We start from the raw sequence: 25,109 nt of genomic DNA, 5'->3' as shown, positions 1-25,109 counted from the left end.
TCATTTTGCCTTTTCATACTGTTCATGGGGTCTCAAGGCAAGAATACTGAAGTGGTTTGCCATTCCCTTCTTCAGTGGGCCACATTCTGTCAGATCTCTTCACCATGACCTGCCTGTCTTGGGTGGCCCCACATGGCATGGCTTAGTTTTATTGAGTTAGACAAGGCTGTGCTCTGTGTGATCAGATTGTCTAGTTTTCTGTGATTATGGTTTCCGTGTGTCTGCCCTCTGATGCCTTCTTGCAACACCTACCGTCTTACTTGGGTTTCTCTTACCCTGGAAGTGGGATATCCCTTCACAGCTGCTCCAGCAAAGCTCAGCTGCTGCTCCTTACCTTGGACGAGGGGTGTCTCCTCATGGCTGCCCCTCCTGACCTTGAACGTGGAGTAGCTCCTCTCAGCCCTCCTGTGCCCGGGCAGCCACCGCAGGCTGTGTAAGTAGGTAGATCCCATGCTGCTGCTGCTGCCAAGTCGCTTCAGTTGTGTCCGACTCTGTGAGACCCCATCGACGGCAGCCCACCAGGCTCCCCCGTCCCTGGGATTCTCAAGGCAGGAACATTGGAGTGGATTGCCATTTCCTTCTCCAATGCATGAAAGTGAAGAGTGAAAGTGAAGTCGCTCAGTCGTGTCCGACTCTTTGCGACTCCATGGACTGCAGACTACCAGGCTTCTGCGTCCATGGGATTTTCCAGGCAAGAGTACTGGAGTGGGGTGCCATTGCCTTCTCCCTTACTGCATTCAAATCTTCACTCAAAGCTCTTCTTGGTGAGGTCTTCTTTAACCATGATCTTTAAAATGAAAACCCATCCCTACTTCACATTTTCTACATATTTACCTTCCCTCACATTTATTAACAGAAAACACACTATATATTGTACGTATTTTTCATTAAGCTTTTTCAAATATTTTGCAAGATCCTTAATGGAAACTTTGCCTTTCATATTTTCTACTATGTTCCCAGTGCCTGAAATGCTTCCTGACACACAGTAGGTGCTCTGTAAATATCTGTTTAATGGATGAAAAATAAGACAAAAAAAGGTGTGTTCACTAACAGCTATGACACAATAAATAATTATGAATGTACAAAAAGAGGATGGACTTAGTCCATTAAGTTATGGAATTCTACTATTCTGTGTTTGGGGACAGTCTTCAGCAAGTGGAATTCTTTCAATCTCTGTTGTATTTCTGTGAAATGGGATTATGTGATTAACAAAGTACTTTCTCCTTTCTATAAATACTGATGGCAGAGTGCTATTATTTCTTTAGATTTTTTTTAATTTTAAAGAGAAGCTAGGAATATATCTATTTTTTTTCTGAGAGTAATTATGAAAATGCATCTTCAATTGTTATGAATAATTCTACGTTCAAAATACACGTTTGATAATAGATCTTAAATATGAAATTAATTTCTTCTTTTCTAATCAACCTCTTCCTATTTGGAGTCTTAATGGCTGAAATAACAGAGATCCATCGTGTTTTTAATCAAATTAGCAAGCAGATTTCCTCCTTTATTGCCCTTCCATAAAAATCTATTTAGCATAAAATAAGGATGCTGTAACATTTCCAGGCAATATTTGATTATGTACAGAATTAAATGCTTCCAATTCTAACCAATTATTGGAGGGTGCATCTAATTATATTTTCACTTCTAATTCAGCAATCTGTTTTTCCAGTTGTTTCAATCTGGCATATTACTCTTTTTTCCCTTTCAGCAGAAAAACCTTATAATAGCCTGGCATAGCATTGACCAAGCAATTTCCCTAAATGAATAACTGGTGTTCTTTATAGGCAACGCTGGAAGCTGCAGACAAATGCCATCATTTGTTCAACTGATTGGAAAAACTATCACAAAGGAAGAAAGAGGCTTAGAAACCTACTGCCCACAGTAAAAGTCACAGATGTGACATGTGTACATGCATGTGTAGGTGAGCACACGTGTGTGCAATACAGCCTAAGTTCCTCTGTTGTGAAAACATAGTCAAGTGAGAGTATGGAAGGACAGAGTAGTAAACAGGAGAATCAGATTGGAGGGGAAGAGCGCACTGATTAAGAGGTTCATTTCACCTTTTATGTGGAAAACTTCAACTCTTCACTGGCTAAACCAAGATTTTCTCAGACAAGTGCACAACCAGAGTTAGCTATCTCCAAGAGGCAAAGAGCAAAGTGGAGAAGATGGGGAGGTGGGGGAGGAATCTGCTTAAATTATTTAGATAATGTCCTTTCACTAACCTCAGTCATGAGGTTCCTTCCTGGCTTCTAACAGGGCAGTATGGTTCCCTGGAAATGACAACCCACTCCAGACTTCTTGCCTGGGAAATCCCATAGACAGAGGAGCCTTGTGGACTACAGTCCATGGGGTCTCAAAGAGTTGGACATGACTGAGTGACTAAACAGCAACAGTCCAGAATGCTGAGTTCTAGGAAACACTTCCTAAATCTCCAGACCTTTTCTGCCCACTCCAGCTTAATACCTATACCATCTATGCTCAATGTTTCTATCTTAATTATTGAAATAAATTTAGTTTTCAGATTCCTCTGGAACTCTTGCCTTAAGTTCTAGGTTTGTACTTGAGGCTCCTCATCCTCCTACACACTACCAGCCTTAGAATCCTTTCTCCTCAACACCACTCTATTTTTTTACCCTCTATCTTTGGGTACAACCTTACATATCTGATGCTCTGGCTATCCAGGTAGATTACTTTCTACTTTATTCCTTCTACTACCTACTTTCCTACTTCCTATTTTTTCCAACGACCTCTGAATTCTTTGGCATGTGACTTTCAACTTTAATTGTAATAACCTATAATTCCTCAAATAGGTTATTACAATACATTGAATAGAGCACCCTGTGCTATACAGCACTACTTACGACAGCCCAAGTGCTCATCAATAGATGACAGGTTAGAGAAGATAGAGTAAATATATAAGCATATATATATTTAAATATATATATATAATGGAATATTACTCAGCTATAAAAAGAATGAAATTACCATCTGCAGTAACATGGATGGACCTAGAGAATATTACACTAAGTCAGGTAGAGAAAGATATCATATAATATCAATTTTATGTGGAACCTAAAAATAATACAAATGAATCTATAGACAAAACAGACAGAGAGACATAGAAAAGAAACATATGGTTACCAAAGGGGAAAGGGAGTGGAGAGGGACAAATTAGGAGCATAGGATTAACCAGATATACACTACTACACAAGAAATAGATAAGCACCAGTTTTTTTTCTTTAAACTAATCCTGCCCTAATTGAGGGCAATATCGGTGTTCACACAGATAATACATTCAACCTGATAACCAATTTGTTGCTTAACCATGTCACCTCCGATGACATCCATCTGCAAGTCTTTCTACCAGCCTCTTCAATGGCCAAGGACAGCCAGGCGGAGCCCGATCCGCCGTGTCGCTGCTGGTGCTGTCAGGGGACTGCGGCGAAGGACCATGACCTGTGGCTTTACTTTGGAAATCTTAACACTCAAATATCCTGTAACTTCTTAGATTCCCACCTTTCTCACTTTCTCACTTCCACTATATGTGCTATTGAATTTGCTTGAGCTGTAAACCTTCTGATTTCTACTTATTCCTTCCTTTCTTAGACATATCTCATCAAAACTCTCAGCTCCTTGGTACTGTGATCCTGGAGAAATCCAACAGGTTTTTCATTTCCTGCATTCAGACCACTGATCACTTATAGAGAAAATCATGCAACCAAGTAGTGTGGTGTCAATACAGATCCATTGTTCCTAACTCAACTGGGTCCTCAATAGCCCGAAAAACAAAAAAGCCCCTAGTCACTCATCCATTCCTCAGAGTGGCTCCTTTATAATCCTCAAAACTTTTCTAAAGCCTCTATGATTTAAACTTCTTTTCATTCTTCAGTCAGTTCAGTTCAGTCACTCAGTCATGTCTGTCTCTGCGACCCCATGGACTGCAGCATGGCAGGCCTCCTGGTCCATCACCAACTCCTGGAGATTACTCAAACTCATGCCCATTGAGTTGGTGATGCCACCCAATCATCTCATCCTCTGCTGTCCCCTTCTCCTCCCACCTTAAATCTTTCCCAGCATCAGGGTCTTTTCAAATAAGTCAGCTCTTTGCATCAGGTGGCCAAAGTATTGAAGTTTCAGATTCAACATCAGTCTTCACAATAAACACTCAGGACTGATTTCCTTTAGGATGAACTGGTTGGATCTCCTTGCAGTCCAAGGGACTCTCAAGAGTTTTTTCCAACACTGCAGTTTAAAAGCATCAATTTTTTGATGCTCAGCTTTCTTTAGAGTCCAACTCTCACATCCATACATGACTACTGGAAAAACCATAGCTTTGACGAGACAGACCTTTGTTGGCAAAATAATGTCTCTGTTTTTTAATATGCTGTCTAGGTTGGTCATAACTTTCCTTCCAAGGAGTAAGCGTCTTTTAATTTCATGCCTGCGGTCACCATCTGCAGTGATTTTGGAGCCCCCCAAAATAAAGTCTGTCACTGTTTCCCCATCTATTTGCCATGAAGAGATGGGCCCGGATGCCATGATCTTAGTTTTCTGAATGTTGAGTTTTAAGCCAACTTTTTCACTCTCCTCTTTCACTTTGATCAAGAGGCTCTTTATTTCTTCTTCGTTTTATGCCATAAGGGTGGTGTCATCTGCATATCTGAGGTTATTGTTATTTCTTCTGGCAATCTTGATTTCAGATTTTGCTTCATCCAGCCCAGCGTTTCTCATGATGTACTCTGCATAGAAGTTAAATAAGCAGGGTGACAATATACAGCCTTGACGTACTTCTTTCCCGATTTGGAACTAGTCTGTTGTTCCATGTCCAGTTCTACTGTTGCTTCCTGACCTGCATACAGATTTCTCAAGAGGCAAGTCAGGTGGTCTGGTATTCCCATCTCTTTCAGAGTTTTCCACAGTTTATTGTGATCCACACAGTCAAAGGCTTTGGCATAGTCAATAAAACAGAAATGGATGTTTTTCTGGAACTCTCTTGCTTTTTTGATGATCCCGCAGATGTTGGCAATTTGATCTCTGGTTCCTCTGCCTTCTCTAAAACCAGCTTGAACATCTGGAAGTTTATGGTTCACATATTGTTGAAGCCTGGCTTGGAGAATTTTGAGCATTACTTTACTAGTGTGTGAGATGAGTGCAATTATGTGGTAGTTTGAGTATTCTTTGGCATTGCCTTTCTTTGGGACTGGAATGAAAACTGACCTTTTCCACTCCCATGGCCACTGCTGAGGTTTCCAAATTTGGTAGCATATTGAGTGCAGCACTTTTCATTCTTAGTAGAAGAAACTGCCTTTTACTCCAAAGAGAATATAAAATCTGACAGATGAAAAATAGTTTAATATTATGCATTTAAACTTAAGTTATATGCTGAACTTATTTGCAAAGCAGAAACAGAGACACAGATGTAAAGAATCAACTTATGAATATCATAGGAGGAAGGGGAGATGGGATGGATTGGAAGATTGGGATTGACAAATATATACTACCATGTATAAAATAGATAATTAATGAGAACCAAAGACAGGGAAGCCTGGTATGTGCAGTCCATGGCGTCACATAGAGTCAGACGGGACTGAATGATTAAACAACAACAAGAACCTACTGTATAGCACAGAGAACTCTACTCAATGTTCTGTGGTGACCTAAATGGAAAGACAACCTAAAAAAGAGGGGATATATGTATATGTATGACTGATTCACTTCTATGTAGAGCCCAAGCTATCAGAACATTGTAAAGCAACCATATTCTAATAAAAATTAATTTACAAACTAAAACACGGTGCAGAATGGAAAAAAAAAAAACACCTAAGTTATCTTTATGTGTATTTATCATCACCTTTTTTTCTTTAGTCATTGTGAAAGGTAAATCCTCCTAGATCTTGTCCCTTTCTGTTTTCTCATATATCTGAATTAATCAAAGACCCCTTTGCCTATATTTTCAGTGTTTTCCGTCTTTACAGGCCCTCTCCCTTCTTAAGTATAAGGTAAAGGAAGAAGAAAATAATATTCTCTACCTATGTCTCTGCTATTTACTATCTTGTCATTGTCCTTCCTAAGTAAATAATTGCTGACATTTACTATTTCCACTCCCTCATCTCCCACCTAATCATTTATCTGGCTTTTGCCTGGTTGTGCTGGCCATGATCACTAACAAGTGATTCATTACTAAATCCAGTGCACATTTTTCATATATTGCCAACTTAACCTTTCTGTCTTATTGATAATCACTCCCTCTTTCTCGATACTCTCCCTACACTTAGGTTCTATGACTCTGCTCACTTATGTCCTTCCACCTGAAGAGTCTACTTAGTTATTTAAGACATTTGTTGCTGTTGTGTTCCCTACTGTTCACATTCTGACTACTGTCTCTGATGCCTTCATCCATTCCAATTGCTTTACCATCTATTTGCCGGTATACATTTGTAGTCTGGGTCTTTTTCTGGAATCCTATGGTCCTATATACAACTATACATGGGGAATATTTTTCTTGATTTTCTGCAGGTAACTCAAACTCAACACACATGTAACAGATTTTCTATTTTAGTCTGTTTTTGATGATCCATTTTATGTGCCTAATCTTAGTAAGTGGCTCTAATATCCACTAAGAACCAAAGTACCAGAAAAGTAAAAGTCGCTCAGTTGTGCCTGACTGTTTGCAACCCCATGGACTGTAGTCCTCCAGGCTTCTCTGTCCCTAGAATTCTCCAAGAAAGAATAATAAAATATTCCATTTTCCAGGGGATCTTCTAGACCCAGGGATCAAACCCGGGTCTTCTGCATTGCAGGCAGATTCTTTACTATCTGAGCCACTAGGGAAGCTCAAAGGATCAGAAATACCACATAAACTTGACTCGCTCTTGAATTGTAATCTCTGACATTCAGCCAATCTTTAAATTCTGTTCTTCAAAAGTATATTTCCTTTCTAATATACTTTTAATCTTTTACATCTTTGCAATATGATTGTAACTAGTATGTTCATTTCCTTTTTCTTTTGATTACTGAAAAAATTCCCTAAATAGGTCTCTAATCCATCCTTCACATTGCTACCAAAGTGGTCATCCTAAAAAGAAATTTTGGAAAAACTCTAAATTTATCACAGAAGCACAAAAGGATCCTTCATAATTTGGATGCTGTTTGCTCCTGCAGTCTTATTCATATTGCTATCATTTTTGTCAGGTATTCTTTCTATATAATTAACTAGAATTTTTTTTATAAGCTAATAGAAACTTAGAGGATACCATGGTAGGAAACATTCCTGAAATTTATTTGATAATGGAACACTTTTTTTTTTTTCATAGAAACATAAGTAAAAACCTCTCAGAACTACCAGTTTTCCAATATTTGAGCAAATGATCCAGTAGTCTATATATTTTGTCTGGACTTTATCATCAGGATAAAGATTGTTAAAGGATAAAAACCAATAAGAAAAACTCATTTCAGAAGAAACTTTTAAATCATTGCTTCCATATTGTGTTATAGGTAACCTGTCACAAACATAATAACTTTGGGGTAATTTGAAAATCACTTTAATTCTAATCAAGTAAACAAAAATAAAACTGTGTTTGTCTCAATTTAGCAAAAAATATATTGTAAAAAAGCTCTTCTTTATTGTTCAGAGATTGAAATTTTGACTTAATTAATACCTTATTTTTAAGGTCAATATAAGATATGATATATTTATCATTCAAATATAACTGCATTTCTGTAAAGATTTTAGGTGTATAATACATAGTATATCTTAGATATTTGAGCACTACATGAAGAATGAGACCATTCTCAGTGGTGAAAGTAACTCATAAAGTCCTGTCTGGCACATAATGCTAATTTTAGCCACTGTGTAATTTTGTTTTAAACTTGGAGACTGAGACTTACATTTTCCACACTGAAGGCAATCAGTAACTGGTTGAAGAATTTTTGTGACAGGATGACTTCTGCTTTCATGGTGTTTCATTTATGTTATACTTCTTCTCTGAAATTTTATCTGAATGTTTTAAACTAATATGAAATATTCCTGAAAGAGAAAATTCTATTCTAAAGGAGATAACATGTGCCACAGAAAGGACAGGCTTTCTTGATTAGTAGAATTCATTTGAAGATACTTAAGAATGTCTGTATATTACAAGGATAAGTGATGTAAGAGGTAGACAGAAAGGACGTGAAAGGATAACTTATTAATGAAGCCAACTCAGTCCTGTCTCTGGTTGCCAGAGCTTCTGGATTGCTGAGATACTATACAATGACGTCATTTCAGCCTGTTAATTGTATCCTCAACACTGTTGCTAACCATCTTGCTAACAGTTTTTGTTGTCTCTCTCTTTGATTAGGAAGTACCATTGCAATTTCCCTTTTTTTTTGCTGGGGGGGCGGGGGGGGGGTAACATCAAAGTGTAAAAAAAAAGTAGGTGCTTGGACTCTGTTACCCAAGAATATTCCTTCATATACCTTTCTTTGGAAGCTATCTTTTTTTCATTTCAACATTCTGCTTTATTTTTCTAATGCAATGAAAGAAAATAATAGTGTATGAAAGAAAGTAAAGAACAAAAATAAAGTCAAACTCCACCTTTGCTTAGATTATCCTGCCTCTTTTATGTAAAGACTTTAAATACATCTTTCCTTCTCTGCAAAGTCATTTTGCCCAAGCATACCGTATTGCCCAGTTCTGTGTTAGAAAACTATTGCTACCCTATTGTGTAGTCAAGAGAGGGCTGGACTGATTCAAAACTGATGAGATCTGTGCCTTTTAGTAGCATATCACTGAAAGAGACAATAAGACTGTAGACAAGTATGTAGAATTTCCATTAACAGAATAAACTGAGAGAATAGTTCAGTTATTCAACAGATGAGCAATCGTGAGCACACATTTCCCTTCTTTTTGTTGTCTCTGGGATGCTCCATAGATCTTCTTAGATTACAGCTTTAAGTAGCCCATTATATAGGCTTCCCAGGTGGCACTAGTGGTAAAGAATCTGCCTGCCAATGGAGGAGATGTGGGTTCAATCCTTGGGTGGGGAATCACTTGGAGGTGGAAATGGCACCCCACTCTGATGTTCTTGCCTGGGAAATCCCATGGACAGAGGAGTCTGGCAGGCTACAGTCCATGGAGCCACAAAGAGTTGGATATAACCACCTGATCTGCCTCTTGAGAAATTTGTATGCAGGTCAGGAAGCAACAGTTAGAACTGGGCATGGAACAACAGACTTGTTCCAAATAGGAAAAGGAGTTCGTCAAGGCTGTATATTGTCACCCTGTTTATTTAACTTATATGCAGAGTACATCATGAGAAACGCTGGACTGGAAGAAACACAAACTGGAATCAAGATTGCTGGGAGAAATATCAATAACCTCAGATATGCAGATGACACCACCCTTATGGCAGAAAGTGAAGAGGAACTGAAAAGCCTCTTGATTAAAGTGAAAGTGGAGAGTGAAAAAGTTGGCTTAAAGCTCAACATTCAGAAAACGAAGATCATGGCATCCGGTCCCACCACTTCATGGGAAATAGATGGGGAAACAGTGGAAACAGTGTCAGAGTTTATTTTTCTGGGCTCCAAAATCACTACAGATGGTGACTGCAGCCATGAAATTAAAAAATGCTTACTCCTTGGAAGGAAAGTTATGACCAACCTAGATAGCATATTCAAAAGCAGAGACATTACTTTGCCAATAAAGGTTCGTCTAGTCAAGGCTATGGTTTTTCCTATGGTCATGTATGGATGTGAGAGTTGGACTATGAAGAAGGCTGAGTGCCAAAGAATTGATGCTTTTGAACTGTGGTGTTGGAGAAGACTCTTGAGAGCCCCTTGGACTGCAAGGAGATCCAACCAGTCCATTCTGAAGGAGATCAGCCCTGGGATTTCTTTGGAAGAAATGATGCTAAAGCTGAAGCTCCAGTACTTTGGCCACCTCATGCGAAAAGTTGACTCATTGGAAAAGACTCTGATGCTGGGAGGGATTGGGGGCAGGAGGAGAAGGGGACGACAGAGGATGAGATGGCTGGATGGCATCACTGACTTGATGGACGTGAGTCTGAGTGAACTCCGGGAGTTGGTGATGGACAGGGAGGCATGGCGTGCTGCGATTCATGGGGTCGCAAAGAGTCGGACACGACTGAGCGACTGATCTGATCTGATCTGATCTGAGCGCACAGCTCATTATATACAACTTTTTAAATAAATTTTTAAATTCAGGGTGGGTTTACATTTATATAAATGTCGCAAAGATAGTATAGAGATATTCTGTACCAATATACTCCAAATCTAATTTCCCTTGTCATTAATGTCTTACATTACTATGGTTCAGTAGTCAATCAGTATTGAACCAATACTGATATACTGTCATTCATTAAATTTTATATTTTATTTGAATTTCCTTTGTTTTTACCTGAAGTTCTTTTGCTGTTTCAAGATCTCATCTAGGATACCACATTACATTTAATCATCCTGTTCCTTTAGGCAATTCTTTACTATAACAACTTCAAACTTCCCTTATTTTTAATTATCTTAACAGTATTGAAGAGCACTGGTCAGATATTCTGTGGAACATCACTTAATTTGGATTATTTGATATTACTCTCCTGGTTAGACTGAGGTTACAAGGTTTTGGGGAGGACAACCAAACAGGCAAAGTATCATTCTTATCACATCATTCTGATGATACAGGCTATCAACCTTACTTATCACTACTGCTGTTAACCTCTATCATCTGGAGGCTCAGATGGTAAAGAATCTGCCTGCAATGCAGGAGACTTGGTTTTGATCCCTGGGTTGGGAAGATCCCCCTGAGAAGAGAATGACAACCCACTCCAATACTCTTGCCTGGAGAATCTCATGGACAGAGGAACCTGTAGGGGACTCCTGTCCATAGGGTCACGGAGAGTAGGACACGACTGAGCTGGAGGTAGGCTTGTCAGGTTTCAACACAGTTAAGTTCCCTTTCCCCATCACCATGCTATAATGTTTGGAAGGAAGTCATCACAGCAGCTCACACTTATGGAGTTGGGAGTTATACAGTCTCTCCTTGAGAATGAAGCATCTATAATAAATTATTTGGAATCCTTCTGAACAGGAGATGTCTTTTCACCCTTGTTTACTTATTTAATCATTTATTCATATAAGTATACACTCAAAGATACTCATTTTATGCACTGGGTTATACTGAGAGAGTCCTTTTGACTGCAAGGAGATCAAACTAGTCAATCCTAAAGGAAATCAATCCTGAATATTCATTGGAAAGACTGATACTGAAGCTGAAGCTCCAATACTTTGGCCACTTGCTGTGAAAAGCCAACTCACTGGAAAAGACTCTGATGCTGGGAAAGATTGAGGGCAGGAGGAGAAGAGGGTGGCAGAGGATGAGATGGTTAGATAGCATCACTGACTCAATGGACATGAGTTTGAGCAAACTCTGGGAGATAGTAAAGGACAGAGAAGCCTGGCATGGTACAGTCCACGGGGTCACAAAAAGTCAGACACGACATAGTGACTGAACAACAACAACAACATACTGTGATACTACAGTATTTCTTTTGTTACTAAAACTGCTCCGTTATATGCTACTCAAAATTGGCCATGGGATATCTTTCAGTTTGCTCCTTTGTCCCTTTGATAGGTCCCCAATATTTTTTTTTAGCAGTACTTTTTTAATTGGAGAATGTATTAGAATCTCTTTACATTTTGAATGAACAAGCATTAATTAGATATTGGAGTATGAAAAGCAATCTGGGATCAGTTTTTATCAAGGAATACAATCGACAAGGAAACATGTCCCTTGACAAATGATCTATTAGTCAAGGAAATGGACTATTATGGGATACATTAAAATTACAGTACTTTCCCAAATGAAAACATATATGAATGGAAGAATTGAGGACAAAAGTAAAAAGCAAATGAGAACACTGGCACTTTGAGAAAATAAGTCATGTCTCATGGTTTCTATTACTACAGTGCCTTAGACTGTGCCTTAAATTAATAAGCTCTTGATAAATATTTGCTGATCAATCTAAGATAAGCAAGAATCTAAATATTTGCTTGATGCATACAGAAAACAAGGAAAGGTAAATGTCAAAGATTTATAAATGCTGTCTTAAGTTTCCACATTCCTGTACTTTATTCTTTTTTTCTGGTATGTAGTATGTATTCTGTAGAGATAAAATCTGGTTTATAGGTTATATTTAAACTTTATACTCATAAGTCATATGAAAAGTCACACTAAATTTTTTACATTGATTGATCCCAAATTGATTATTTGTGAAATGTGAGAATAGCTTTTGGTTTGAGAGTACCATCATAATTATTTCTTTTTTCCTATCATTCTAAAACCTCCAAATGTTCCCAAACTCCTACACAACTCTGCCACAGTTAAGTGATTTTCTACACTTCTTTGGAATAAAATTTGCTCTTCTCTGAATTTAAAAAGCATTGGGATAGCATCCAAGGGCTGTGAAGAAAATATTTCTAAGCATGACATCAATCTTTCAGCATCTGTAGACCACTTAATGGATACTCAGCAGGCAAAAAGACTGTCAATTTTAGATACATGAAGATACTTATCACAATTAAAAGACAAAGGTAAACTATAATAGAACATAATACAATTATAACTGCAATAAGGGTGATGCCATTCATTTCTATCTCAAGGATAAATATGTTCTAGGGCATTTCATTTCTTAGTATTAGATCTAAACTTTCAATTATATCTTAAATTAAGATTTACAACAAGCATTCAGAGGCCCTGTTAGATAGTTTTGAATACTGAGATCCAACCTCCTGTGTTTCATCCAGTATTAAGTCAACATAAAATGATTCAACTCACTCAACTGTTAGGAGGTCTGCTGCTGCTGCTGCTAAGTCGCTTCAGTCGTGTCCAACTCTGTGCGACTCCATAGATGGGAGCCCACCAGGCTCCCCCGTCCCTGGGATTCTCCAGGCAAGAACACTGGAATGGGTTGCCATTTCCTTCTCCAATGCATGAAAGTGAAAAGTGAAAGTGAAGTCACTCAGTCGTGCCCGACTCCCAGCGACCCCATGGACGGCAGCCTACCAGGCTCCTCCATCCATGGGATTCTCCAGGCAAGAGTACTGGAGTGGGGTGCCATTGCCCTCTCCAGTTAGGAGGTCAAGGTTAAGAAAATGAACTTTCTAAATTACTCTTTGATGGTACTTTAGTCTGAAATAACTTCTTTATGATTTAATGCAGCATATGGATGTCATTTTTAAATATGCCCAATAAAATACCATCAATATAATTCTCAGGTGATAAAGATATAAATAGGATAGGAAACAAAGGAAAGCATCAAGTTTTAGGGAAAAGTTGATCTACAAGTGATCAGGTCTTTTGCATGATTTTCTTTTGGTCTTGTTAAGGGATCCTGTTATCTTCATCTTAGAAAAGTCATTTTTCTAGCAATGAGTAATTGGTTCTAGCTATGCTAGATACTGAATATATCATTAAGATGTGCTGCTTGAGCAAGTCGCAGGAAATCACAGAGACGGCAATACTAGCCATAGGAAGAAATGTTTGTTCCATCTCTCTCATTTCAAAAGAACTTCTCCCTTCAACAAACAGTATACTGCAGAAGAGGAAAACCAGGATTTTAATTTACTGTGCATATCTTCACACAATACATATAATGCCCTTAATCTTATTATACTCCCTATGCTCATTATTACCATTATTACTGATGTTGAACTATGCTGCTGCTAAGTCACTTCAGTCGTGTCCGACTCTGTGCGACCCCATAGATGGCAGCTCACCAGGCTCCCCCGTCCCTGGGATTCTCCAGGCAAGAACACTGGAGTGGGTTGCCATTTCCTCCTCCAATGCATGAAAGTGAAAAGTGAAAGTGAAGTCACTCAGTCGTGTCCGACTCTTAGTGACCCCATGGACTGCAGCCCACCAGGCTCCTCCGTCCATGGGATTTTCCAGGCAAGAGTACTGGAGTGGGGTGCCATTGCTGAACTACAGTCAGGATTAATTAGGTTGGTTGGTCAACTGGTCTTTGGCCCAAAGCAGTTTAAGTATTGGCATTAATGCGCAACCTCTTGCATTTGCTTATTAGCACCCTTCCCTGGGGCACAATAACTGGTACTTATTCATCTTATTTATTTCTAATCCCAGTAAAATTTTGTCTGAGGCTCCAATATTTCTCCAAAGAATAATAAGTAGGAACTAAAGACTTATCTCTTCTCTACTAGTGCATACTTTTGGTGAACAAAATGCCCCTCATGTATATCAACCATATATCTACTAACAATCTATTATACTACCCACATCTGAGCTTTCATGTAAGTGCAGAGAAAACTATCAGCTAGCAAACTCAGACAATGAGAGTTTCTCTTCAACACTGTCTGCAATTCATGATATGTGATATTCAATAAAGTCATTTGATAAAGAAATTTTACCAATAATTTGTCCTGCTTTCTTTCCAAGAACATGTAAGTTCTTAATTTTGCAACTAGTTTTATAAATGCCTCAGCAATTGTGTGATTTGTCTTTTTTTGCAAAAGCCATGAAATGTAAATCTGTCATGTGGCTATTGATGAGGTTTCATAATAGACCATACACTAGAGACTAGAGACAAAATGAATTGCAACTGTCCTATACAACAGATTTTAGATTATTCATTGAAAATTAATTAAAATTTCTGGAAACATTATTAAACAATATAAAAAATTAAGATGTACATATAAGAGCAGGGTAGTATATGTAATGGTTATATAGTTTTTTTTTTTTTTTAAAATCAGCCTCTGCTTGTTCTAATTCTAGTTTTGTGTAGACTTTTATAAAATTATTTAACTGAATCAATCTTCAGTAACTTTACTTGATATGTCTGTTCAGTCGTGTCTGACTCTTTGCAATCCTATGGACCCTAGCTGGCCAGCCCATGGAATTCTCCAGGCAAGGATACTGGAGTCGGTTGCCACACCTTCCTCCGGGGGATCTTCCTGACCCAGGGGATTGAACACTGAGTATCTTATGTCTCCTACATTGGCAGGTGGGTTCTTTATGACTAGAGCCATGTAGGTAGCCCACTCTATTTGATAAAACAGAGTTAATGCTGGTACGGGTCTCACAGAATTTTTGTAATTAAAAAGAAATGCTATTAACACTGTGATTATCACCTAGTTGCCATTCAACAATTGATGCCCACAGTTGGGAACTAGAGGAAAAATATTTGAAAGACACAAAGCTTTGTAAAAGGATAGAAGCATTGTTAACAATGTTCTTGAATGAGTAACTGATTAAAATTATGTCCAACAAAGAACAGAATACTATATAGTGCTAATACATCATAATACAAGTCTATTGGATATAGAAAACATCCAAGATATAGTAAAAAGACAAAAGAAATTTATAAAACTCTATGTTATAATCCTATCAAAAGAATCTATTAGCTCTAAATATGGACAAAAATACCTTTAAAATCTAGATCAAGATATTAACATTGTTCTCTTTATTTTTCTACTAACTACATTTTTAGAATGAACAAATGTTAATTTTATAATGAGAAAAATACTCTATTTTAAACATATTTTTCTTTCTATCATTTACATCTCTTTATTTTTCTCTTGTAACTCTCTCCAAAACTTATGTGTCTGATATTTTTAAACTTGACGATCTCATATTTTGTGGTCCTTCTCTACTTAGAAGTTGTGAAAAAGAAAGTACTTAAACATATTAGCCTGAAATTATATAAAAAATTACTCCTATTTATCTACTATCAAGTTTTTACAGTAAAAATTTAAGTGAAGCTATTACTATCCACACTGGACCAAAACTTAAAAAAAATAATATCTCTTCAAAGATCAAAGATAAAAATTTATTTTTCCCTTGTTGCTCAGTTGTGTCTGACTCTTTGTGATCCCATTGACTACAGGATGCCAGACTCCCCTGTCCTTCACTATCTCCCGGAGTTTGCTCAGATTCATGTCCACTGAGTCGGTGAGATTACTAATTTTGTAAATAATATTAACAGTGTATATAAACTATACAAGCATACAAAATCAGGTAAAACAGAACAGAATCTTAGGTCAGTCTATAAATTAATATTTTGTATTCCTTCCTGTAGAGATGTAGAACAGTTAAAAGTTGTTGAAAAGTTATTACCCGTGAGGCACTACGTATGAATTATACAACTTAATTCTGTTAACTGCCTAAAGATACAGGGGTAGATTAATCATTATTTCATAGATAGGATGTCTAGCCTCATGTGGTTAAATAACTATCCAGGTTTCCTCAATCAGCAAGTTGCAGAGTTGAGGTCTGAGCCCTACTAATCTGCTTTAATCATTTCCTAAGTGAATTTTAAGGAATGTTTGTATTATTTAAAAAAAATCAACCAACTGCTCAAGTGTTTGAAGTGATTTAATTTTTTTCCTTTTCTAGGTTTCACTTTATCCAGTACTCTTCTTATAGCCACTTTCATAGTTATTTAAGCATAGTGTCACAGAGTAAAGGTAGTATTTAAAGCAAAGGATTGGCTTCTCTATATGGGAAAAACTTCTTAAGAGTTCTTCTTCAGTGCTAGTTTTAGGGGGGTCAATGGCATTTAAAGTTTATGACTATGACCCATAATAAGATGTACATTTTATATCAATACTCAGTATATGCATATATACACACCCCAACACAAACACAAATGGTCCATACTATCCATCAGTTCAGTTCAGTTCAGTTGCTCAGTTGTGTCCGACTCTTTGTGATCCCATGGACTGCAGCATGCCAGGCTTCCCTGTCCATCACCATCCCCTAGAGCTTACTCAACTCATTTCCATCAAGTGAGTGATGCCATCCACCCATCTCATCCTCTGTCATCCCCTTCTTCTCCTGCCTTCAATCTTTCTCAGCATCAGGGTCTTTTCAAATGAGTCAGTTATTTGCATCAGATGGCCAAAGTATTGAGGCTTCAGCTTCAGCATCAGTCCTTCCAATGAATATTTAGGACTGATTTCCTTTAGGATGGACTGGTTGGATTTCCTTGCTGTCCAAGGGACTCTCAAGAGTCTTCTCCAACACCACAGTTCAAAAGCATCAATTCTTTGGCACTCAGCTTTCTTTATGGTCCAACTCTCATATCCATACATTACTCATATCTATACATGACTATCAGAAAAACCATAGCTTTGACCAGACAAACCTTTGTCAGTAAAGTAATGTCTCTGCTTTTTAATATGCTGTCTAGGTTTGTCATAGCTTTTCTGCCAAGGAGCAAGTATCTTAATTTCATAAATATGCAAGAATATTAATAAAAAGAAAAATGCTCGGAACCAAACAGAATTACATGTTTTTTTTTTTTTTTTTTTGCATATGTGCTTTTCATTGTCAAATAAGAGTCTGCCAACAGAGTTTTGTTCAGGGTGATGTTTCACAACATTTTTAAGAGAACTTTTAAGGTCTGATACATGCTTCTTATATTTTAGCACAAATTCTATTAAAGTATCTCAAAACATGTTATAAAGTATTTTCTGTCATCAAAAGTATGTCCAAATCACTCAAAACAGAAGATAACAAAACAAGTTTGACTAAGCATAAATGACCAGCAAAAGTCGTGATAAGCCCTCCAACTGTCACCCCTCCCCATTCTCTAGTCCAGGAATAATTTTCAGCTTTTTTGAGAAGATATTGAAGATATTCTCCCATATGTGTCTTCTACATTTTAATTTATCTTCCTCTATTATGTGAACAACGGTTCTGCTGTGGATTGTATACATACACACAACAAATACACGTGACACGCAGCTGAAGTTAGAGAACACATTCTATTTGAGGCAAAGGAACTGACATTTTGCTCATTTTCAGAAACAGATTATAAATGCTTGTTAGGAAAAGAATAAGCAGATATGTAAGACCTTGAAACACTATTTTTTGCTTAATTCCCTTGAATGATGTTGAATATTTACAAAAAATGTATAATTTAGAGGAAAAGAATTCCCATCCTAAGCAAATTATTAAAGCTTGTAGAAAAATATGTGACAAAAATATAACATAAAACAAAAGACCTTCATCTTTCTTCAAATATCAAGTGATGCAAATGCTAGGGTGGAGAAACACGGTGAATTATAGGGAATTTGGGGATTTTGCAGGGAGGAAGGAAGGAAACACAATTGATAGATGGCATCATTTGCTTTGCTCCATTTCATGCTGAGAAACAGGCAAATCTCCAACATTTCAGAGGCTTGCTCAGAAGAGAAATGGAGACTATGATAACCTCTTCATAAGACTATGGTGATAGTCAAAAATAATTTAGTGACATATTTTTAGGCAATTAACAAATTTTAGATCACCAACCCTTTCCTAATTTCTCTCCATACAAGAGGGAAATTGTTACTTCCTTGGGAACTGGAGAGAAAATTTTCCCTATGTTATAGGGTAGAGGAAAAAGGTGACTTCTTTTGGTTTCTGTGGTATCTGAAAAGTAATAGGAAATTTTTTCTCAATATTGATTTCTTTGGGGGGATTTGTGGGAGTGACTCCCAGAAGACTCAGGGAATGAATTTGTGGAAACTAGGATTCCCTGAAGCATCCTGAGGTTAGAAAACAACCACATACTTCTGTTGAAGGTCAAGCGGCAGTAGAATATGAAGCTGTGTTGATTGATTTTTTTCCCTCAGAGATGGGAATCTGGAGCAAATGCCTGATTTCTTTTTTTGGTTAAAGAATTATAATTAAGCTCAACAATGATCTAAAACAAAGGTGTGTGTGTGCATTTGGGGGAGTGTAACATCACCATCAAATTCAGACATCATCACCAAATTCAGACTTAAATTGAAGAAAGTACGGAAAACCACTAGACCATTCAGGTATGACCTAAATCAAATCCCTTATGCTTACACAGTGGAAGTGACAAATAGATTCAAGAGATTAGATCTGATAGAGTGCTTGAAGAACTATGGACAGAGGTTGTATAGGAGGTGGTAATCAAAACCATCCTCAAGGAAAACAAATGCAAAAAGGCAAAATGGTTGTCTGAGGAGGCCTTAAAAAATAGCTGAGAAAAGAAGAGAAGCCAAAGGCAAAGTAGAAAAGGAAAGATACATCCATCTGAATGTAGAGTTCCAAAGAATAGCAAAGAGAGATAAGAAAGCCTTCCTCAGTGATCAATGCAAAGAAATAGAGGAAACAATAGAACGGGAAAGACTAAAGATCTCTTCTGGAGAAGGCCATGGCACCCCACTCCAGTACTCTTGCCTGGAAAATCCCATGGATGGAGGAGCCTGGTAGGCTACAGTCATGGGGTCGCTGAGAGTTGGACACGACTGAGCGACTTCCCTTTCATTTTTCTCTTTCCTGCATTGGAGAAGGAAATGGCAACCCACTCCAGTGTTCTTGCCTGGAGAATCCCAGGGACGGGGGAGCCTGGTGGGCTTCCGTCTGTGGGGTCACACAGAGTCAGACACGACTGTAGTGACTTAGCAGCAGCAGCAGCAGTAGAGATCTCTTCAAGAAGATTAGATACCAAGGAAACATTTCATGCAAAGATGGGCACAAGAAAGGACAGACTAACAGAAGCAGAAGATATTAAGAAGAGGTGGCAAGAATACACAGAACTATACAAAAAAGACCTTAATGAGTCAAAACCACAATGGCATGGTCACTCACCTAGAGCCAGACATCCTGGAATGTAAAGTCAATGGGCCTTAGGAAGCATCACTACAAAAAAAGATAGTGGAGGTAATGGTATTTCAGTTGAGCTATTTCTAATCCTAAAAGATGATGCTGTGAAATGCTGCACTCAATATGCCAGCAAATTTGGAAAACTCAGCAGTGGCCACAGGATTGGAAAAGGTCAGTTTTCATGCCAATCTCAAAGAAAAGCAATACCAAAGAATGTTCAAACTACCACACAATTGCACTTATCTCACATGCTAGCAAAGTAATTATCAAAATTCTCCAAGCTAGGCTTCAACATTATGTGAACCAAGAAATTCCAGATGTCCAAACTGGATTTAGAAATGGCAGAGGAACCAGAAATCAAATTGTCAACATCCATTGGATCATAGAAAATGTGAGAGAATTCCAGAAAAATACCTACTTCTGCTTTATTGACTACTCCAAAGCCTTTGACTGTGGATCATAACAAACTGTGGAAAATTCTTAGAGAAATGGGAATACTAGACCACCTAATCTGCCTCCTGAGAAATCTGTATGCAGGTCAATAAGCAACAGTTAAAACTGGACATGGAACAACAGACTGGTTCCAAATTGGGAAAGGAGTACTTCAAGGCCACTTCAAATATAAATAGGGAAGAAGAAGGAAAGGAAAAAAAGTTGAAAATGAGGAAAATGAGGCCACCCTTTTTCTGTTATTGTTCATTTATCTTTTTTAGATTCCACATGTATGGGATAATATAGAGTACATGTCTTTCTCTGCCTGACTGATTTCAGTAAACATCATACCCTATAGGTTCATCCATGTTGTTGAAAATGGCACAATTTAATCCTTTTTTGTTCTTGAAACCATTTATTGGTTTAGGGATACTTAGATTGCTTCCATATTTTGGCTATTGTAAATAGTGTTACTGTGAACATTGGGTGCATGAATCTTTTATTTTTTAAGTCACAGTGTTATCTGTACAATTCCGGATAGCTGAATTTTGGGAAATAGTCATTCATGGTATGTTATCTTCATTTTTTGGTCATTTGGCTTCATATAGATTGTTGGTTGGCAATTGAAGCAATATCAAATTTAAACTGGAAAAGGAGCAAAATATAGAGCTTGTAGTGACATTTTGAATAGAAGGAAACTAGGAACTCATGGGGAGAAGGCAATGGCAACCCACTTCATACTCTTGCCTGGAAAATCCCATGGACGGAGGAGCCTGGTGGGCTGCAGTCCATGGGGTTGCTAAGAGTCGGACACGACTGAGGGACTTCACTTTCACTTTTCACTTTCATGCATTGGAGAAGGAAATGGCAACCCACTCCAGTGTTCTTGCCTGGAGAATTCCAGGGACGGGGGAGCCTGGTGGGCTGCCGTCTATGGGGTCGCACAGAGTCGGACACAACTGAAGTGACTTAGCAGCAGCAGCAGCAGCAGGAACTCATGGAAAAGAAATGTTAGCAACTCATTTATTGAAGATTTCACATAAGGTCTTCCCTGGTGGCTCAGATGGTAAAAAATCTGCCTGCAATGCGGGAGAAAAGTGAAAGTCAAGTAGCTCAGTTGTTTCCAACTGTTTGCAGCTGCATGGACTGTAGCCTACCACGCTTCTCTGTCCATAGGATTTTCCAGGCAAAAATACCAGAGTGGGTTGCCATTTACTTCTCCAGGGGATCTTCCCGACCCATGGATGGAACCATGTCTCCTGCATTGTAGGCAGACGGTTTACCCTCTGAGCTACCAAGGAAGCCCCGCAATGTGGGAAACCTGGGATCGGTTCCTGGGTTGGGAAGATCCCCTGCAGAAGGGAATAGCTATCCACTCCAGCATTCTGACCTGGAGAATTCCATGGACTGTATAGTCCATGGGGTTGCAAAGAGTTGGACATGACTGAGCGACTTTCACTTTTCATGTAAGTTAGGCACTGGGCTTTGTATTAATGTCTGTCATTTCATATAATTCTCAAATCAACACAGTGAAGTTGGTACTATTATTGACTCAGTTTTACAAGCAAGGGTAACCACTCTGATGTACTGATTCCCTGAATAGAGTCAGGGTAAAAAAAGATTAAATTTTGAGGAGCTTCTAAATCAGTGAGTCCAGAAGTGGCTGGAGAGTAACACACGTAAAGATTGTATTATTAAGGGAGAAAAAAGACAAAGTTCCAAGGGCTCCTCTGACACTGCACAAGAAACAGCTTTAGAATGAGTCAGAAAGATAACACCTGTTTTATCCTTATACTAAGTTTGAAAACTTGCTCCTGGTGGCTCAGCTGTAAAGAATCTGCCTGCAATTCAGGAGACACCAGAGATGTGGGTTCAATCTCTGGGTCAGGAAGATCCCCTAGAGGAGGAAATGGCAACCCAATCCAGTATTCTTGCCTGAAGAATCCCACGGACAGAGGAGCCCGAAGGGTTACAGTTCACAGGGTCGCACAGAGTCAGACACAATTGAACAACTAAACAACAACAACAATTCAAATTGTGTAGAAGAAAAAATGAGTGCATTGCCTGAATGGTTTCTGTATCCTTTAAGGAGGAGCATGTAAAGGCAGGTTGAATAATAATAATTTTAGCAATAATAGAAGTGTTTGAAAGTTTCATTCATTCTCGTTACTTGTAGTGAATCTACCAGGACACCTCCATTTCTGACTTTTGAGAGGCATTTTCATAACAGAATAGAAGTCTATTGTTTTTCAGGAAATTCATTTCACAAAATTAAGCCCTTGTCTAATATAATATTTTTGCAAATATATCTCCCAAGTTTTCAAATAAAAATGTTTTGTTTATAGTATCTGTTTTGTTACCCTAAATTTTTGATACTTATATAGCTGAGTCAGTTACTTTTAAAATATATTAATTTAAATTTGTCCCAAGTAGTCCTTTACAATTATTGAAAGAAAAAGTAGTTTCTAAAAATAGAAATTATTACCTCTCAGGCTAAATAATAACCTGAAACTTCATAAAATGTGTTTTATGAATTATTATTTAGGTTAATAACCCTTGACCTTTAGATCTAAATTCCTTGCTCAGTTATTTAACATTATTATAGATGGTTGTTCTTTTCCCTTTTAATCATCAATTTATATTTTGCATTGTCTGCCTGATCATGCTCTAATAAACCCTACAAGAAAATTAAAGAATGCAGAAATGGCATTGTCTCTGCTCCATGGAATTTATTTAAACCAAATAAGTATGTTTATAATATCAAATGACAAGAGTTCAAGGTGTAGCTTGAAATTATGAACACGTTTATAGAGACCATATTCAGTCTCCCAGTTGGAAGCAGGGGCAGAGAATATTTTGCTTTCAAATGCCTCAAAGTCTGATAAGTCACTGCATATAATTGATAATTTTCAATGTCTCCCATCCCCAGCAGAGCATAAGGGGTGGCATAAATATGTTTCTGTTTCACTGAGTAACCATTTTTCAAGTTTCAGAACCTTAGCAGCCTTTGCTCTGAAAGTCTCTACCCCAACAATATACTTCTCCTTTCCTTAAGTTAGCAATCAATTCAGCTTTGTGGTTTTTTGTTTAAGGTATTGAAGATGATTTTCATTTTTTTTAGCAGCTGAATACCCTGGAAGTTAACAACTTGTGTAACAATTTTGGAAAGAATATGCGCAGTCATATTCTTTGCCTTGATAGTTTAATTTCTAGGAATTTGCCCAAATAGACACTCTGCATAATCTTATACAGTTTTGCATTTAATCCTTTTAACAATTCTACAATATAAACCCTATTTTTATTTCCATTTTTTCACTTGATGAAAGGAAGGCTAGGAAGATTTAGAACCATTTCCATAGCCACATATCTAGTATACTCTGAATATTTAGAGACTTGCTCTTAAGCCAGAATTCTACTTCCTCTGTTAGAGAAAAAGACTCAAAATGAAGACAAAAATGTTTGATAAATATAGGTATTTGAAGTAACACCACCAACCCCCAAATATATGAGAAAAGAGCTAAGTAAATACTCATTATTAGGACATATAAAATAATGACTATGTTAAAATGTTTATGATCTGGTATTGAAACAAAATCAAAGCACAATGATAATTATACTACATAAAGTTGTGATACATATGGATTAGAAATGAAACAGACAAAAGGCTATGTGAATTTCTAGGGTGGTTGGATTCTAAGTATAATACATCTTTTGAGCTTTTAAATATTGCTTTAATGTTTGTATAATAACAAAATTAAGGGCTTCCCTGGTGGCTCAGTGGTAAAGAATTTGCCAGCCAATGCAGAAGACACAGGTTTGATCCCTGGGTTGGGAAGATCCCTGGAGAAGAAAATGGCAACCCACTCCAGTATTCTTGCCTGGGAAATACCATGGACAAAGGAGCCTGGTGGGCTACAGTTCATGGGGTCAGAAAGAGTCAGATATGACTTGGTGACCAAACAACAACAAAAGTAACATAGATATAAATAGCAATCTCTGCATTTGAGGTTTCTAATCAATTATTCCATGCTCTATAAAAAATTTCAATGTACCAAATGAGAATTCTAGGGATTATATAAACTTCTGATTATTTGGTGTTCTGAATTTCTACACTGGAGCTTTTCCAATTCTACCATAAATGTTCCTTTCTCTCTGACTGCTTTGACCTGGATATGGCACTCATCTCTTAATTTCCTCCTAAACTTTCAAACAAGATATAGTTGACAGGTAGTTCTGAAATTTTTGATGGAGTGGTATTTTTTCATAGCAGTATAAACAAGTTAATGTTGAATTAATACTACTTCCCTAAAATTCTTATAGCTGTCTAGCACATTGCTTATTTTCTGTTCCTTGAAGACTTACTTATAAGTTCTCCTCATTTTATCATGTAAGACAATTTTCCATCTTCAACCTCAACTCTGAGCATAATGAATATGTGATATTGTGCACCCATAAAACCAAAGGGGCATATACCAGATTTTACCTCTTAGCAGCATAGAGATTTACTGTGAGATAGATTATGACATTCCAAACATAAGAAAGGAGAAATCATTATATTTGTTTTGGGGGGTTTAAATGACATTAATTTAAAGTCTCAAATTTTAAATTAATATCCTACTGTGCTTTGATTACAAATGTGCTCAATGGCATTTTATTTAGAAATTCAAAGCTTCAACTATTTTTAAGTATCTGTTATTCAACAGAAAGTATAATAGGAAGGCTTAGTACAAAAGAGACAGATCTTACAAAAAGGAATCTTTCTGAATAACGTCCTAAACAACAGCAATAACAACAACAAAAATGAAATAAGGCTTTTACTATAGTTGAAGGGATTTCGATTAGAAGAAAGAAAATAGTGATAGCTGTTAGCATTCAAATATGGCAGAGAGAAAGATTTGGGAATCTTCTTTCAATGCATTTTTATGCATTGTAACAGATATCAAATGAGAGTTAAGCATAGGATGAACCAGACTGAGTTTTGCATTTTTCTTCTCTATCTACTATACTATTATTTGAGGGTATAAAACATGTTTTCTATTGATAT

Source organism: Bubalus bubalis, chromosome 10, assembly GCF_019923935.1.
Source record: "Bubalus bubalis isolate 160015118507 breed Murrah chromosome 10, NDDB_SH_1, whole genome shotgun sequence".
In the NCBI taxonomy this organism is placed as follows: Eukaryota; Metazoa; Chordata; class Mammalia; order Artiodactyla; family Bovidae; genus Bubalus; species Bubalus bubalis.
Note: the sequence above shows the minus strand (reverse complement) of the source record.